This window comes from Notolepis coatsorum, assembly GCF_963971535.1.
Source record: "Notolepis coatsorum genome assembly, chromosome: 2".
NCBI lineage: Eukaryota > Metazoa > Chordata > Actinopteri > Aulopiformes > Paralepididae > Notolepis > Notolepis coatsorum.
The window spans coordinates 219,188,301-219,207,038 of record NC_140166.1 but is presented as its reverse complement, the minus strand read 5'-3'; the positions used below and the strand labels follow the sequence as shown (position 1 = coordinate 219,207,038).

The 18,738-nt window shown below is 43.6% G+C and overlaps 1 protein-coding gene across 1 annotated transcript in view; it reads left to right on the top strand.

Annotated features, from left to right (window-relative positions):
- Positions 1 to 10,039: 10,039 nt before the first annotated feature.
- pals1a (protein associated with LIN7 1, MAGUK p55 family member a) overlaps positions 10,040 to 18,738 on the top strand; it is a gene marked incomplete at its 3' end in the record, with an annotated part of 82,061 nt that continues 73,362 nt past the window's right edge. The window contains 1 exon segment of the mRNA XM_084308537.1: positions 10,040 to 10,191.

Below are 18,738 nucleotides of genomic sequence, written 5' to 3'. Positions count from 1 at the left end.
GTTTTGAGCCCCTGCCACATAGCTCTAGAGTCAGCTTGTTCAAACTGGAGTTCAATTTTATCCCTGTAGCGTCGTTTGGCCTCTGACACAGTCCTCCTTACGTTGTATCGCGCCACCTTGTGGTCATTCATGTTGCCTGCCTCTAGGCCGTCGTTGTATGCTTTGGTGCGCTCTCTCAGAGCTTCACGGACGGATTTGTCTACCCAGGGTTTTTGATTTGGGTAAACTTTCATTTTGGTAGTGGGGATTGTTTCTTTCACCCTAGTACAAACATAGTCCAGCACTGTCTCCGTGTAGGCATTAATGTTATCTGTGTCGCGGAACACATTCCAGTCTGTGTTGTGAAACACTGACCGGATCGTATCCTCTGACGTCACATCCCATTTCTGCACCCCCCCTGTCTAAAACCTTCTCTCCCCCCCCCCCCCTGTCTAAAACCTTCTCCCCCCCCTGCTGTCTAAACCCCCCCCCCCTGTCTAAAACCTTCTCCCCCCCCCCCTGTCTAAAACCTTCTCTCCCCCCCTGTCTAAAACCTTCTCCCCCCCCCCCGCTGTCTAAAACCTTCTCTCCCCCCCTGTCTAAAACCTTCCCCCCCCCCCCCCCTGTCTAAAACCTTCTCTCCCCCCCTGTCTAAAACCTTCTCTCTCCCCCCTGCTGTCTAAAACCTTCTCTCCCCCCCTGCTGTCTAAAACCCAGTGACGCACATGCTAAGTCATGTTATAGCTACATAATACACTGCTAAGTCATGTTATAGCTACATAATACACTGCTGAGTCATGTTATAGCTACATAATACACTGCTAAGTCAGGTTATAGCTTTGTTCAAAGTTTACATTTGACATTTTGCTGAACAAACGGTTATGAAAGTAGGTTTAAAGTCTAATCAGTTTTGTTTCCTGAGATACAATCTAATCATGTTTTGTTTACTGAGACCCTGGGGGGAAAATGCAGGGCTCGTCCGGGATTTGAACCCGGGACCTCTCGCACCCTAAGCGAGAATCATACCCCTAGACCAACGAGCCAGCTGTTAGGTCCTCTCAGGCCTCAAGCCTGGTCTGCTGTGATGTGGCAGCTCAATGGACTAGACAGCAGCGTCCTCTGGTGGACACAAAGTGCACAGCTCATCTGGTCTGAATGAATGAATGAATGAAAACTTTATTTAACAGATTGCAGAATGGGTACAATACAGTACGGCTCAATACATACAATTGTTAAGGGGATGCAGACCTGAGAAAGACGTTTGTCTTGTTTCCATCAGGGTCCCCCATTTTCAATTCATATAGACATTTATGACATACACAACATACATGACATTTATGGCATAGGGACATATAGGTATTTAGTACTGATACATTTGTGACATAGGCGGTATTCAAATATACAGTACTGTTACCCCTAGATCCTGACAGAGTATATACATATGATGGGGAGGGGACTGTACATTAGGAGGGGGTGGGTGGGTGGGAGGGAAATATACATACGGCGGGGAGGGAATATATACATGCGGTGGGGAGGAGACTGTCTATTAGGAGGTGGTGGGGGTTTTGGGCATTTACGGTGGCCAGTTTCGAATTGCAGCCTCCCGTAGGTGCTCTTTAAGGGCGGTTTTGAATGTGGGCAGGGATTCACATTCCTTTACAGCTTTGGGTAGGGCGTTCCACATTGTTGTGGCATAATTGCGAAACGTGTTTAGTCCCTTGTTTGAGCCGAATCTGGGTTTAACATGATTTGTTGAGCTTCCTCTGGTGTAGTGGTTGTGGTATTCACTGACCTTTGGGAAGTATTTTGACATGTACATGGGCACCCCGGTCGTATAGTGTATCTTGTAGACCAGGCCCATTGCAAGTTGCTGTACTCTGTCGTCTACTCTAAGCCATCCTAGGTTGGCAAAGTGGGCAGGGGTGAGGTGGGTTCTGGGGTTCAGGTCAAGTAGTAGTCTGACCAGTTTGTTTTGTGATGTTTGTAATTTTGTTTTAAGCGCCTTTGAGGTGCTTTGGTACCATGAGGTGCACGCATAGTCATAGTACCCTTGAATGAGTGCTCCTGCCAGAGTCTTCAGGGTATTCTTGTTTACCAGAGAGGAGATCCGGTACAAGAATCTAGTTCGTTGGTTGACTTTTTTTATTACATTGGATGCCATTTTGTCACAGGAAAGATTAGCCTCTAGGATGGAACCCAGGTAGGTAATTTCGTCTTTCCTTGTGACAATATTGTCACCCACTGTAACTGAGAAGCCGTCGGTCTTGCTGAGTTTGTTATTTGAACCGAAGAGAATGGACTCTGTTTTACTTTTACTTACTTACTTACGCCTGCTACCCCTTCTGGGGCATAGGCCGTCAACAAGTGATCTCCAAGCATCTCTGTCTTGAGCTGTTCTCTCCAGTTGGTTCCAGGTCCCATGTGTAATGATAGTTTGTTATCAGCGAGCCATATGCAGATTTTGCCTAGTTCCGTGCTGAGGGTTTTTTCAACCTGCAATTTGTTCTTGTCAGAGACCAGCAGGGCTGAGTCGTCCGCAAACAGGAACAAGTTGCAGTCACAGGCTGACGACATGTCATTTGCATAAATTAGGAAAAGTAGCGGTCCTAGTATGCTTCCTTGTGGAACACCACAGCTCACTGTGAGGGGGGGGGGGATAGAGTACCGTTTACCTCTACCATCTGTTCTCTCCCCTCCAGGTAGGATTGCATCCAGCTCACTGATAGGCTATCAAAACCAATTGCTTTTAGCTTGTCCATTAGAATGGAGTGATTGACAGTGTCGAAGGCCTTTTGTAGGTCCAGCATGACCATGCCGCAGTATTTGCCAGCGTCCACCTCTTGTTTGATGTGGTCGTTCAAATAGAGGAGGCATGTGTCAGTGGAGTGGGACGTTCTGAAGCCAGATTGGAATTCGTAGATTAGGTTTTTTTCCGCCAGGTACTTTTCGACCTGTTCGTAGACTATTTTCTCCATGACTTTCGAGATGGAGGTAAGAATAGAAACAGGGCGGTAGTTGCCTGGGTCTAATTTGCTGCCCTTTTTGTGTAGAGGGGTCACTCTCGCAATTTTGAAGTCCTTGGGGACGTGCCCCTGTCTTATAGAGAGGTTTATTATGTGTGTGATGACTGGGGTGATGGCGGCTGCTGCGTCTCTGAGGAATTTGGAGGGGATGTTGTCATGGCTAGTGGCCTTGTTAGGTTGGAGGGCGCTCAATTTTTTGAGTACCTCATCGGTTGTTACCATTTCAAGTTTGAAGTCGTCTTTGTGGACCCCTAGGTTTTTGTAGTATGCTACTATGTGTTCTACCCCATAATGCCCTGAGTGGGAGGGTAGTTTGTTTACCAGTGTTGTGGCTATGTTTGTGAAGAAGATGTTTAAGTAATTGGCTACATCCAGCTTGTCTGTGATGAGCGTGTTGTCCGTCTTTATGTTTATGTTTGAGAATCTGGTTTTAAGTTTTTTACTGCAGCCTAGTTGATTATTGAGTCAGACGGCGCCCTCTGGCGGACAGAGGATAAATTTTATACAAATCAAAACAAACCATCTCGAGGAGGAAGTTACATCGTGAAGTTAATTTATTTATACTTGAGAACACACCATAGAACACTTCCTAATCAAACTGAAATGACATAATACATCTTGAGTGTCATTTTGAAATGAACAACTGCTGCTAACAGCTGTTGGGAGGGGGCGGGGCAGAAGCCACAGTGAAGCCATGGAGAGAACGCGTGAATACCAAACCAAGCCGCATTTCTCGGAGACGCTCTCTGATTGGCCGACGCCTGTTTCTACACTGGTTAAGCTTAGGCACTCTTCGAAGTTGGTTAAGGTTAGAGTTTGTCTTAGAGCGTGGCGATAGAACGCCAGGTAGTTTGCAGGCTGTTCAACGCGGAAATGGGCAAAGACACAGTTTTGCCGTCCGGAGGTCCACTCTGTTACGCCTGTAGAGAGTCCCATCAACATCCACCAGGAGGTCCACTCTGTTACGCCTGTAGAGAGTCAACATCCACCAGGAGGTCCACTCTGTTACGCCTGTAGAGAGTCCCATCAACATCCACGAGGAGGTCCACTCTGTTACGCCTGTAGAGAGTCCCATCAACATCCACGAGGAGGTCCACTCTGTTACACCTGTAGAGAGTCAACATCCACCAGGAGGTCCACTCTGTTACGCCTGTAGAGAGTCAACATCCACCAGGAGGTCCACTCTGTTACGCCTGTAGAGAGTCAACATCCACCAGGAGGTCCACTCTGTTACGCCTGTAGAGAGTCAACATCCACCAGGAGGTCCACTCTGTTACGCCTGTAGAGAGTCCCATCAACATCCACGAGGAGGTCCACTCTGTTACGCCTGTAGAGAGTCAACATCCACGAGGAGGTCCACTCTGTTACGCCTGTCGAGAGTCCCATCAACATCCACGAGGAATGAACGTGGCACGACCCTCTTCAGACAAGAGCCGAGCCGCCACAACGAGACATGAGGCGACATATTTCCACAGCTACTGGCAATGTCAAGTCCTGTTCCCGGAGCAACCTGCGTCTGGTTCCTTCACTTGAAATGCCCAATACGAGCCGGTCCCGTAGCATCTCATCCCGTTTCTGGTCAGCAGTCAGTGTAAGATTGTGCATGTAAATATGCAGACACTCACTGCCCATTATTCTCCTCAGCGTGGTGGCTTGTATCTCCGCGGGTCTCTCCGTCAGACCTGTTGCTAGCGAAAAGTCCTCAAACTCAGCTCAGAACATTTCCCCGTTTTTGCAAGAATCTCCGGACATCTGCATGCCCTCCGGAGCGGAGATATTTCCGAAAGCAGCCATAATTACTTTACTTCCTAGCGTGTTAAGCTAGACCACTTCTGACACCTTGTTTCAGTATGTTTCTTTATTGTTAGGCTCTCAGTAATGCATACAGCTGCTAGTTACAAACCAAATTACAAACATCTCAAAACAAACTGGTCAGACTACTGCTTGCCCTGACTCCTAGAACCCACCTCACCCCTGCCCACTTTGACAACCTAGGATGGCTTAGAGTAGACGACAGAATACAGCAACTTGCAATGGGCCTGGTCTACAAGATACACTGCACGACCAAGGTACCCATGTACATGTCAAAATACTTCCCAAAGGTCAGTGAATACCACGATCACAACACCAGAGGGAGCTCCACAAATCATGTTAAACCCAGATTCGGCTCAAACAAGGCACTAAACACGTTTTGCAATTATGCCACATCAATGTGGAACGCCCTACCCAAAGCTGTAAAGGAATGTGAATCACTACCCACTTTCAAAAGCACTCTCAAAGAGCACCTACGGGAGACTGCAATTCGAAACTGGCCCCCACAAATGTCCCAGTAAATGACCCAGTATGGCTTTGTCAGTATTCCAATGTACAGTGTACAGTTGTATGTATTAAGCTGTACTGTACTGTACCCATTCTGCAATCTGTTAATAACATTTTCGATCAATCAATCAATCAATCAAGCCTCTGGCTCGCGCTAAGCCTTCTACCAGTCAGGGCCATATACGAAGACGCCCCATCCGGTAGTCTTCAAACCTAGATGACAGTTCCTACATATTACCAGCAGGAGGGGTAATAACATCACCATAACACTACTGAGTAATAATAGTGCTAATCAGATGTATGTACAGAGTTGTAGTATTAATGTGTACAGTGATACAGGTATAAAGTCATACTGACCAGCAGCGTAACTAGTAAGAGTGTACAGCAGGCACGTGCACACATAGAGCCCAAGGGGTGCTTGAGCACCTGCCTTTTTGAGCCTCATAAAAAAGTGCCATTTTTGAAAAAATAAAAAAAATATATATTTTTTTACCGTTATGCATATAGACTGCCCTTCCAGCTGAAAAATGTCAGGATAGAATCAAAATATTAGGTAAAGAGAGAGAGATGCCCCATATTCCATTGCAGTTTGCATGGCCTCCTCAGCGTGCCTCTCCGCGGACCTATATATTTTATGCATAGCGTGGGTGGTGATGATGATGATGATGATGATGATGATGATGATGATGATGATGATGATGATGATGATGATGATGATAGAAACCACTGTGGCGCATACAGTTGAATGCTGGTATTACATTCACTTAGGGACACGAAGAAGTCAAGTCCGATGGGATTTGGGAATCTCAAATACAAATCGGGATTGGAATAAAAAATGCATTTATATTAAACAATGCAAAATATACAGCACTTCTTGGGGTCTGTAGGGTAAGCACTTATTCCCTCCCTCCTGAACATTTATGGAGATGTATGGGCCTTTTAAGTCAGTGATAAAAGTGTTTTTTTTTTTTTTTTTAAACTTACATTTTTATTAACAGTTATTTAGACAGACAGCACTTACAAAAAATAAATAATAAAAAATGAAGAGACTAGCATCACAATAAAAACAAAAAGAAAAAACAGTGCACATAAATATTTACATGGGTATCACATGGTTAGTTGTCTGGTTCCCCTACTGTTGTTTTCTAGGTATTTGATACAAAGGCTGATTGTGTATCTCCCTTAAACAGGCATAAACAGGTAATTCCTACTCAAAGACAATAAATGCTGACTAAGGTTTGTATGTGTGATCTGGGTCCAGAGACCCTCCTTGAGTTTCTTTCTTCCCTTCTCCTTCGTCCTTTCTTTTTTTTTCTCTTGTTTATTAACTTTCACTTTGCCTTTTGTTTCACCCATACACAAACCACATCATCCCTGAATATTTAATATCACACCGTTAAACAGACATAAATAATAAGGTATAAAAGCATTCAGCACTTGTAATATCCCAAAAACAAAATAGAAAATACTAACTAAAGTATAGGTGTGTGACATGGGTTCATAGACCCTGCTTGAACATCTTTCCTCCTTTACCCTTCGCTCTCTTGTGTTGCATTTGGTTCTTCCTCTGTGATGTCGTTCTCGTTCCTTTTATAATCCTCCCACTTTCCCCATCTTTCCCCAAATTTCTCTTCCTGTAACCTCAGCATGTGTGTTATCCTTTCCATATCCTGTATTTCTTCCACTATTCCTACCCATTTTGCTATTGTCGGTGGGTCTTCCTTATACCACAGTCTCGTTATTGCTTTTCTGGCCGCTATCAACATTATCTTTATTAAATATTTGTCCCCCCCTTGTATTCCCTCGTGTGTCAGGTCTCCTAAGTAAAGCACCAGTCCTGTTTGTGGTATCCCGTATCCTAATATTCTGATCATTGCTTCCCCTATCTCCTCCCAATACCCCTTCAGCTTCTGACATCCCCAGAATATGTGCGTGTGATTTGCCCCCTCCTTCCCACACATCCTCCAGCATGCTTTTTGTGTTGGTGCATATTTTCCCTTCAGCTCTGGGGTTATAAAGAATCTGATTATGTTTTTCCATCCAAATTCTTTCCATATTCTCGATCCTGTTGTTGAATGTTGTACCTCGCATATGTTCCCCCATTCCTTCCCTGTTATTTCTATCTCTAGCTCTCTCTCCCATTTCTCCCTCATGTAATCGGTCGTGTGTCCCTTGCTGGTCATTATAGCCCGGTATATTGCTGATATTACTCTTCCTTGCCCCCCTTCGTATGCCCATACTATCATCTTTATTATTCCATTCTGTTCCTCGTCTTTGGCCCCCCTTATTTCTTTGTTGTAGTAGTCTCTAACCTGTAGATATCTGAAGTGGTCCCTGTTTTCTAGTCCAAATTTCTCCTTTAATTTTTGTAGTGTCTGCATTTCTCCCTTCTCTATCATTTTGCATATTGCTGTTGCCCCCCCCTCTCCCACCTTCTGAATCCATGGTCTAACCTCCCTGGTTTGAATCTCTTGTCATGTGCTACCCATCTCAGAACCCCTGACTGCTTCTCCAATTTGTGTGTTTTTACTACTCTGTTCCATATGGTCAAGGTGCATTTGGTGATTGGATCTAATAGTCCCTCTTTTTCTTTAAATAGTTCCCTATCCCCCACCAGAGCTTGTACCTTGTATCCCTCCCCTTCTTTTTCAATGTCTTTCCATCTTGCCTCATATCTGTCGTTACACCAGCACGTCACTGCTCTCAGTTGTGCTGCATAGTAATAATCTTGTAGGCTGGGTACTGCCATCCCTCCCTCTTCCTTTGGTGATAAAAGTGTCTTTCAAGGATAAGTGAGCTCCTGCACTGATTATTATAGTTCAATGTTCAATATTTGATCACCAAAACCCCCCAAAAAGCATAAAAAGGGGGCCCCCCGCCCGAAAAGGGCCCTTAAAAATCGCACTTGCGCGCTATGCACGCTCGGTTAATATATACACACAAGTGTAGTGCCCTTTTAAGCCTTTGAGCACCTGCCCCTCTAAAGTCCTGTGCACGTCCCATGTCATGTATGTCATATATGTCCTGATGAATTGAAAATGGGGGACCCTGATGTAAACAAGATGAAAGTCTTTCTCTGGTCTGCATCCCCTTAACAATTGTGTGTATCGAGCCGTACTGTATTGTACCCATTCTGCAATCTGTTAATAAAGTTTTCAATCAATCAATCAATCAAAGCTGCAGTCTGCAGTCTGCAGTCTGCATCCCCTTAACAATTGTGTGTATTGAGCCGTACTGTACTGTACTGTACCCATTCTGCTATCTGTTAATACAGTTTTCAATCAATTCAATCAATCATCACACAGAGGAGCTGAGTTCATCCAGACACGAGGAGACGAGAGGAAGACTGTTTACATTTAGTCATTTAGCTGACGCTTTTATCCAAAGCGACTTACAAGTTCTGTACAACAACACAGCAGGAAGGGCACAACTCTATCAGCTGAGTAACAATGTTCATCAAAGAACACCCTGAAGACTCTGGCAGGAGCACTCATTCAGGGGTACTACGACTATGCTTGCACCTCATGGTACCAAAGCACCTCAAAGGCGCTAAAAACAAAATTACAAACATCTCAAAACAAACTGGTCAGACTACTGCTTGACCTTACTCCTAGAACCCACCTCACCCCTGCCCACTTTGACAACCTAGGATGGCTTAGAGTAGACGACAGAGTACAACAACTTGCAATGGGCCTGGTCTACAAGATACACTACACGACCAAGGTACCCATGTACATGTCAAAATACTTCCCAAAGGTCAGTGAATACCACGATCATAACACCAGAGGGAGCTCCACAAATCATGTTAAACCCAGATTCGGCTCAAATAAGGGACTAAACACGTTTCGCAATTATGCCACATCAATGTGGAACGCCCTACCCAAAGCTGTAAAGGAATGTGGATCACTACCCACTTTCAAAACCTCTCTCAAGGGACACCTACGGGAGACTGCAATTCAACACTGGCCCCTGTAAATATCCTAACCCAACCCCCTCCAATGTACAGTCATTTACCTAGTATGGTTTTGTCAATAGTTCAATGTACATTTGTGTTTGTTTGTACAGTGTCTCCTCCCCCCCCCCCTCAATGTACAGTGTTACTTGTTTATACAGTGTGCCCCCCGCCCCCCCCCCCCCCCCCCAACCACCTCCAATGTAAATTACCCAGTATGGTTGTCAATATCCCAATGTACCCAACCCCCCCCACCCAACCTCCTCCAATGTACAGTTTCTACGTCAAATGTATATACTCCCTTTTCTTGACTCCTTCTGTATCACAAACAGTACTGTATTTGCAAATCTGGTATGTCATAAATGTATAGATGTAGCAGTACTGACTATCTGTATGTCATGTATGTCATATATGTCTATATGAATTGAAAATGGGGGACCCTGATGGAAACAAGACAAACGTCTTTCTCAGGTCTGCATCCCCTTAACAATTGTATGTATTGAGCCGTACTGTATTGTACCCATTCTGCAATCTGTTAAATAAAGTTTTCATTCATTCATTCATTCATTCATTCATTCATTCATTCATTCATTCATTCATTCATTCATTCATTCAGCCTCAAAGTGGTTCATTATGATTAGAGGCTTTGATTGTAAGGGCTTCCATGATTGGCCAAAAGAGAATTCCTTCCTTCTGGGATCTCGTCCAATCCCAGAGGCGGTTAGATGCAGGTGGGAGGGGTCCGGGCTGAGTGACGTCAGCAGACTGGAGTCCGGCAGTCCGCTGGTTGAGTGGAACTAGCTGCTAGTTAGTTAGTTAGTCTGGTTAACTAGCTGAGTTAGAGCCCTAACTGAGGACTAACTAACACCAGTCCGCCCTGAGGAGGTTTATTAAAGTCCCGAGAGGAGAGGAAACACAGTGAGTATCTGTTTGTTGTGTTTGAAGTGTCTCTTTGTTTTATCAACAGGTTGTTGGGGCAGGAAGCTAACTGTTAGCATGTAGCTCCCAAAACAACAGAGCTAACAGCTAACGGAGCTAACAGAGCTAACAGCTAACGGAGCTAACAGCTATAAGAGCTAACAGCTAACAGCTATAAGAGCTAACAGCTATAACAGCTAGCAGCTAACAGAGCTAACAGCAGCTAACTTAATAATAAACACAGCTTAGTGTGAAGGTTGTGTAAACAGTGTCCACCTGCTCCTCAACACGTTGTTGTGTCGACAGGAACCTGTTTTAGTAGCACAGCTAACGTGTTAGTTTGTGTTTTAGTTGATAGAAGTTGATAGATCAGCCTAACTATTCGCTGCTGTCACTCCACCCTGCTGTTGCTGCTGATGTCGACAGGAGGACCATGACACCAGCTGCAGCTTCATACAACCTGGCTGTCACACACAGGAGCTATAAGTTCCTCCTGTATCATAAACAGTACTGTATTTGTAGATCTGGTATGTCATAAATGTATAGATGTAGCAGTATTGTCTATCTGTATGTCATGTATGTTATGATGATGAATTTAAAATGGGAGACCCTGATGTAAACAAGACTAAAGTCTTTCTCTGGTCTGCATCCCCTTAACAATTGTGTGTATTGAGCCGTACTGTACTGTACTGTACCCATTCTGTTAGGGGTTAAAGTTAGAGCCATGCTTCTCAAACCTTTCCAATGTCAAGAACCTCCAAATTGATGATACGTGACAGGCCAGGGACCCTCTGTCTCAGGACCTCTATCTGAGAAAAGCTGTCTATACTGTATTTTGGGAGATCTATAGCTGTCTATACTGTAGTTTGGGAGATCCATAGCTGTTTGATTGATTGAAAACTTTATTAACAGATTGCAGAATGGGTACAATACAGTACGGCTCAATACTAACAACTGCTAAGAGGATGCAGACCAGAGAGACTTTCGTCTTGTTTACATAAGGGTCCTCCATTTTCAATTCAAGTCATTTATGACATACAAATATATGGTACTGTGTAAGAAAAAGAGATCATAACCAAATATACATCAGAAGGGGAAGAAACTGTACATTGGAGGGGGTGGGCGGGGGATTTTGACATTTACCGGGGCCAGTTTCTAATTGCAGCCACCCGTAGGTGCTCTTTGAGAGTGGTTTTGAAGGAGGGTAGGGATTCACATTATTTTACAGCTTTGGGTAGGGCGTTCCACATTTTTTCCTTCCCTATCCGATTCCGATACCTAAGCTTTGGGTATCGGCTAGGGGTGTAACGGTACACAAAATCCACGGTTCGGTACGTACCTCGGTTTTGAAGTCACGGTTCGGTATTATTTTCGGTACACAAAAATGTGCTTTTCATTTATCTATTTATTTAACTGTATTAAACTATAAAACGAATTGGCCATAATTGACTGAGCAAACTAATGCTTACTGCTGTAACCTAGTAATAACACTTAAGTAAATCTGAAGATTATTATATAGCAGATGCCTTGGAGGATAAGTCGTGGACAACTGTAGCGTGTGCTTGTTTATACATATTATAACCCCTTTCATGACTGTGATGCTTCAATACAGGGGCAGGGCTTGCATCACAGTCATGAAAGGGGCTAGTTTATAGAGCTGGTGGTATGACTTGCTGGCTGAAATACGGACGAGAGGGAACTAGTTAGCGGGGCTATATTACTTTTAACATGTGCTTAAACCCAGTGTTCTCGACAACGGAGTATGGCCGCAGATCTGCTGCTATAAAAACACATATGCGTTTGTTATTGCTTTGGCCCGGTCTGAATTAATAGCGAGATGCTGCTTGAATGCAACGGGGAGCTGGGTTTGCACTAGGATCTGTTTCTTCGGTGTACCAGTGATATTCACATTCGGGTGATGCCGTTTCAAATGCGTGATAAAGTTCGCAATAAAGTTGAACAATGACATGGCTCTGGCTTGTCAGTTAGTATTGACTCATACTAAAGCTAATATGCTATGCTGAATTACAGCTATCGTTCAGTGTAGCTGCGCGCTGCGTGGAATGAACAAACAACATTCGGTTAGTTGTGCATGTTATATTAAATATATATATTTTTTTATATATACTGTTTTTTTAGTAATAACTAGAAATTAATGGTATTTATTCAACAACAGGTGATTGTATAGATTAGTATTAGTATCATTAATCAATGAGTATGGGGCTGCGGCACTGCAGATATACCCTACTCCAATGATCCGCACGGACGTTAGACGGCGTTGCACTCGCTACTAGGGATGGGAATTGATAGGATTTTATCGATACGATTCCATTATCGATTCTGCTTATCGATTCGATTCTTTATCGATTCTCTTATCGATACCTGATCAATTTATAATTTAAATAAATAAATTGGAAATGCAACAGAACTAAGCTGGTTAGAATAACAACATGCAACTTGACATTTCTGATTGTCATTTATTGTTGAGCCCCCATGTCAGGGGCGACAGTGGCTCGGGAGGTAGAGCAGTCGTCTGGCAATCCGGAGGTTCCCGGTTCGATTCCCGCTCCTCCCGGGCAGCGTGTCGATGTGTCCTTGAGCAAGACACTTAACCCCTAACTGCTCCCGATGAGCAGGTTGGCACCTTGCATGGTTGCCTGCGCCGTCGTTGTGTGAATGTGTGAGTGATTGGGTAAAATGTAAGGAACAAATTGTAAAGCGCTTTGGATAAAAGCGCTATATAAAAAAGCAGCCATTTACCATGTCAGAAAAATACAAAAACTGTAAAAAATAAAACATTAACTATAGCCTACACTTAAATAAAATAATGTATTTGAGATTCTCTTAAAATGTATTTATTTTTTTATTCTTAAACTAATTTAATCTATTGAATAACAGTCGTTATTCCTCTGACTTCTGTCTCACACACACACACACACACACACACACACACACACACACACACACACACACACACACACACACACACACACACACACACACACAGAGCTCCCTCCCCGGGCCCCTGTCCTGTAAGTTATTGGCTTGTGTTGCTACACGGACACATTTGTATGTTGCACCATGGTACTTCCTGTCTGACGGACTCAGAGTAGACTGGTAGAGACTTAGGCCCTGTTTAGACGGAAACGCTAGCAGGTGAATCCGCAAAAATATTTTTACAGATGTGCCTTTCGTTTATACGGAAACGGCGTTTTTACGGGGTGAAACCGCAAAAAAGTGAGACTACCTTCCAGGGTGGAATTCCTAGAAACGCAAAAGCTTTGCGATCTCGTCTAAACTATCAAAACGTATAAATCTGTTAAAACGATGACGAACGGGTTGTCACGGCTCTGGTCGCGCGTACTGCTTACGTCACAGGTAGCAGGTATGCGCCAGTAGCCGAGACGTAAACAAAGCAAGTATGTCTGACTTATATCAACGGAGATCACCTAAAGGCTACATTGGCAGTACTTTTAACCCTTTCACTGCCACACGACAGAAGGTTACCCCTTTACTATCACACAACCGGCTGTGGTGTGGCAGTGAAAGGGTTAAATACACAATAATCTGTCCCGCGGCGTGAGACCGTGAGTGGACCCACTGTCTGTGAGTGACTCTGCTTTGGTGCAATCACATTCCCCATCCACAGTAGGGCTGCACGATTTTGGGAAATAATCTAATTGCGATTATTCTGACAGATTAGTGTTGTCACGATACTGGAATTTCGACTTCGATACGATACCTTGAAAATTATCGATACTATCGATACTTTCGATACCAAAAAAAAATTATAATTGTTTTTTTATTATAATAATCTTTTTTTTTTTTTAACAAATTTTGCTTTTGTTGCTGGTTGATTCTCCTCAGCTTCTCTCTGGTACTATACGAGAAGATAAATACACTTTTAAAACCCTTTGTTTATCTTTAGATCAGAGAGAGAGAGAGAGAGAGAGAGATGACTGACATGACTGGTAAATAGGGTTGCTCCCAGTAGCTCCTAGACTGGGCACCCTGAACTGATATTTAGCTAAACTGCAGTCAATAATGGCCGCCAGGTATGATGTCATATCTCTATGGTGACATCGTGGTCACCACCACTGATTATTATGGTATGGAGGGGTCAGGAATGGGGGAATAAAGCATGCAGAAGTACACACACACACACACACACAGGCCAGCAGAAGACAGAGGCGCTTTGTTCTCTGACTGTTACCAGGAATACTCTCTCTACCTCTCTCTCTATTTCACTCTACCTCTCTCTACCAACCTCTCTCTATGTCCCTTTCTCTCTGTGTCACTCTACCTCTCTCTACCACTCTCTTTCAATTAAATTCAAATGGGCTTTATTGACATGGAAAAAGAAAGCAATACGCTTGGACCAGCACTCACAGATTTTGGTATATTTAATGGCAGCCTGAAACAAACATGTTTGTTTCAGGCTGCCATTAAATTAGGGCTGGGCGATATGACGATATTATATAAATATCGGGTACAGTTCATTAACGATACACTTTTTTAACGTATCGTGGATATCGTGATGTTTTGCCCAAGAGGATTGTGTCGCGTCAATCTGGTCCACCCCGTTCAAACTTTTGAACAACGCCGCTCCCACACACACACTACTGCATCAAAGTTAGTTAGTACTTATGATTAACAAAGGCATTCGTTTTGTGGCATCAACATTATATAGTTACACGTTATATAGTTACACATCAGCGTATTTACCCAAACATAGCAACGTCCGATGACGACATAGATAGCAAGCGTTACTGTTCATATCTCAGTCCGTGCCGAGTTGTGCGTGCCCATTCTGCGGTCTGTTAATAAAGTTTTCAATCAGACAGATGTATGGAAAGGCTTTTATTATAACATTTGTTGCAGTAAAATCATTATGCCTCGTTGTCACTCATGCTGCGGTGCGCTAGTAATCACTCGTCGGCTGCGGTGAGCTGTTGTTGTTGTCGTTGAGCTGAGCTCTCGTTAAAATCAAGGAGGGCATTCAGGAATGTAAAAAAAAAATAGCGCTGCTTGCCGATTGGTGCTAAGAACAGCAGGGCGGGTACAATCGGTGTGACGTAATTGGCAGACTCGACTGTCAATCAAAATTATTCTGTTGCCGGCTGAATGATTGAATGAATGAACGTTATTAACGATTGCAGAATGGGTACAATACAGTACAGCTCAATACAACAACAGTGGACTGACTGGAGGATGAAGACCAGAAAAAGACTTTCGGCTTTTTTACATAAGGGTCCTCCATTTTCAATTCATCAAAACATTTAGAGACATACAAATATACAGTAGTTTCATAAAAATGCTAAAATCCTATTGATTGATTTAAAACTTTATTAACATTGCAGAATGGGTACAGTACAGCTCAATACATACAATTGTTAAGGGGATGCAGACCAGCGAAAGACTTTCGTCTTGTTTACATCAGGGTCCCCCATTTTCAATTCATCATATTTCATATCTAAATCATATAATATCTCATTGCTAAATATATGCAATATATAATCTAATAATCCAATAATCTAAATCTAATATATAATATAAAAATGCTAAATGCATGGGTATTTTATTTTGTCTTTAATGTTAGCTTGCAAACTCAAATACTGTCTTGGTAAGCCTCATAATGAATTGTTTGGGGAAAAAAAGAAAAACATCGTGATGCGTATCGTGTATCGCCGAAAGGTCAGAAAATATCGTGATATCATATTTAGGCCATATCGCCCAGCCCTACATTAAATATACCAAAATCTGTGAGTGCTGGTCCAAGCGTATTGCTTTCTTTTTCTATTATACTCGACGGGATTTCAGCACCCAGTGTTATAATTTGTGAGCGCAGTCTATCTTGACTTTTCTTTATTGACATGGGAAACATACATTTACATCCAGGGACCGAAACTAGAGAGCGCCACCCGTCATTGGCGCTCAGTTTTTACGTTTGGCGCCTCCCACTGAGAGGTCTGACCGCCGTGTGGCGCTCAATCAAATAGTCATGTGAAAACCGAAAATCATGATCCAATTCTTTAGCGGAGTTCTCACTCGCTGTCTCAGCACAGACATGCAGCGCGCACCGCGCACTGCTGCTGCTGCTCCTACCCCTCCCCACCTGTTTCTGTATGCCTGCATGTAAACAGAGGCTATTGCCTCCGACAGTCCAGGGCTGTACGCTAAGCTTTTTCACTAGGGGCACACTTGCCCCTAAATGAGAAATTTAGGGGCAAAAAATATTTTTTAGGGGCACATTTTTAAATAACAATTTACCATTATTTATATCGATTGTTTTTGATAAAAAAAAAAAAAAAATTTTATATAATTTTTTTTAATAAAATATATATATTATATAATCATACTTGTAGTTGTATTATCTGCGAGACATCGCCACCACGCAACAAGTCTAAATGCTCGCTATATGCAACCAGCTCCACTGTCTGTGTGTACTCGAGTAGCCTCCAGCTACGGCCAGGATTCCCCGGAGCTGCAGCTGGACCCTATACTGTAGCCTCCAGCTACGGCCAGGATTCTCCGGCGCTGCAGCTGGACCTATTGACTATATTCAGCGTGCCCTCAGCTCGAATACGCATCGACTCAGTGTTATAACTAGACATTGATATCAGGAGCTATCTGAACTATTTAGTTTAATGGGACGTTTCGTTTTGAACAGTAAGCTAACGCGAGCTATCATGCACTACTAGACTTACTGGAGCATTTGTTGATAGCTATCAGTAGCTAGCCGGCTGGCAGGCTCACCGAGGTCCCAGTGTCCCACTAGAGACTAGTGTTTACAACAGCCACGGGTGCGCGAGGGAGGAGGAGCAGCAGACGCCGCAGCTCTCTCCGTGTGTCTGAGTTCAGTTAACGCGTCGAAAATATGAAGCAATACTAACGTTACTTTTCTTCATAGCTAAATCAGACAGTCAGCCAGTCTATCAGAGTGAGTGCTCAGTCGATTGTTCCCGCTGATCATACTTGCTGAGTGCTCACTGCTCAGCTCGCGTGAGTGACGGCATCGCGTCATCACACGCCTTGGATAATTTAGGAGTGAAATGCGAATGCAAGGCTTGAAAGCACTACTCGCAAGCCCGCCCCCAGATAATATTTACCAATCGCAACGGCCAATCAAAGGGGCAATTCGCGACGAGATCATCGCAGTGTACAGCCCTGCAGTCACTGTGACGTTAGTCTAGTCAGTGTGGGACCTTCGTGAGATAACGTTAGCTACCGTTACAAAATGACCCAGTCAACTATTCACTTAGTTTAATACATGAGGCATTGTGTAACGTTATCCAGCCGGCTAGCTACTGATAGCTCCAGACATCAACAAATGCTCCAGCAATAGTCCAGTGCATAATACCTCCGTTGGCTAGGTAGCTCACTAGTCACTACGAAATGTCGCAGTAAACTAAATAGTTTACTGAGGCATTGTCCCAACGCCATCCAGCAGTAGCTACAGATAGCTCCTGACATCAATGTCCTACAACAACATGCGTATTCGAGTCCCTGGCTTACATCGCATGAGTGAGGGCTGCTGAATAGGGTCCAGCTGTAGCTCAGGAGAATCCTTTTGCATGCTGAATGTAGCGTTTAGGGCAGGGTTTCCGTTAGAAAAAATTGTTGCCGGTCTCAGGGTCCGGTAGATTTAAATCTACCGGTCAAATGAGAGAAATTCCGGTCAGAGTTTATTGAGCTTAAAAATAATTGACATCCTCAAGGCATGTAGATTTATAATATTTTAAATTAAAACTAGGCTACTTTTGCGTATACAATCATTATATTCCAAATAAAATAAGTCCAGAGACTCCGTGCTGCTGCCGACTTTAAATCAAATAGGTGTCTGTGGGCAGTCGCCCGACATTAATACAGTATACAATAATAAACAGCAGTCTGTTATAATCACATTTTTATGAGCTAACGAATTCCGTTATATTGGACATTTGTATTAATTATATCAAGCGAAGAACTGAGAAATTTGGCAGAGAGAGACGGCAACATTATCGTGGGTTTGCGTGATGACTCTCCACCTCGCAACGACTTATTTGCAAAGAGTATGGCGCTGCAGAGCAGCAGATTCAGCTGTTTTTTGGTTCTATCTGGGGACCGCTCAACAGCGCCCCCCACCCAACAGCTGAATTGCCAATGGCTGAATTGGAGTACTGCACTGTGCCGCTGCTGCTCCGGCTCTGCAGCTACACATGCACTCGCAAAACCCAGCACTAAGCTCTCGCTGACAACATTATTATACCTGCTTGGTGAAGCAACGATGAAACAAATGTAATGATTGTTTCGTTCATCGCATAGGCTATTTAATTTTTGCCTATTTTAATACAATTCAAATAATCAAATTGTGCTTGGAGGGAATTATTTTCACCGGACATTAAGACCGGAGAGATTAAATATGTCGGACTTCAACAGATTTTGCCGGTCAAATCAGCGTTTCCGTTAGCCGGTAATTACCGGTATTTGACTGGCAAAATCTGTTGAAGTCCGACATATTTAATCTCTCCGGTCATAATGTCCGGTGAAAATAATTCCCTCTAAACA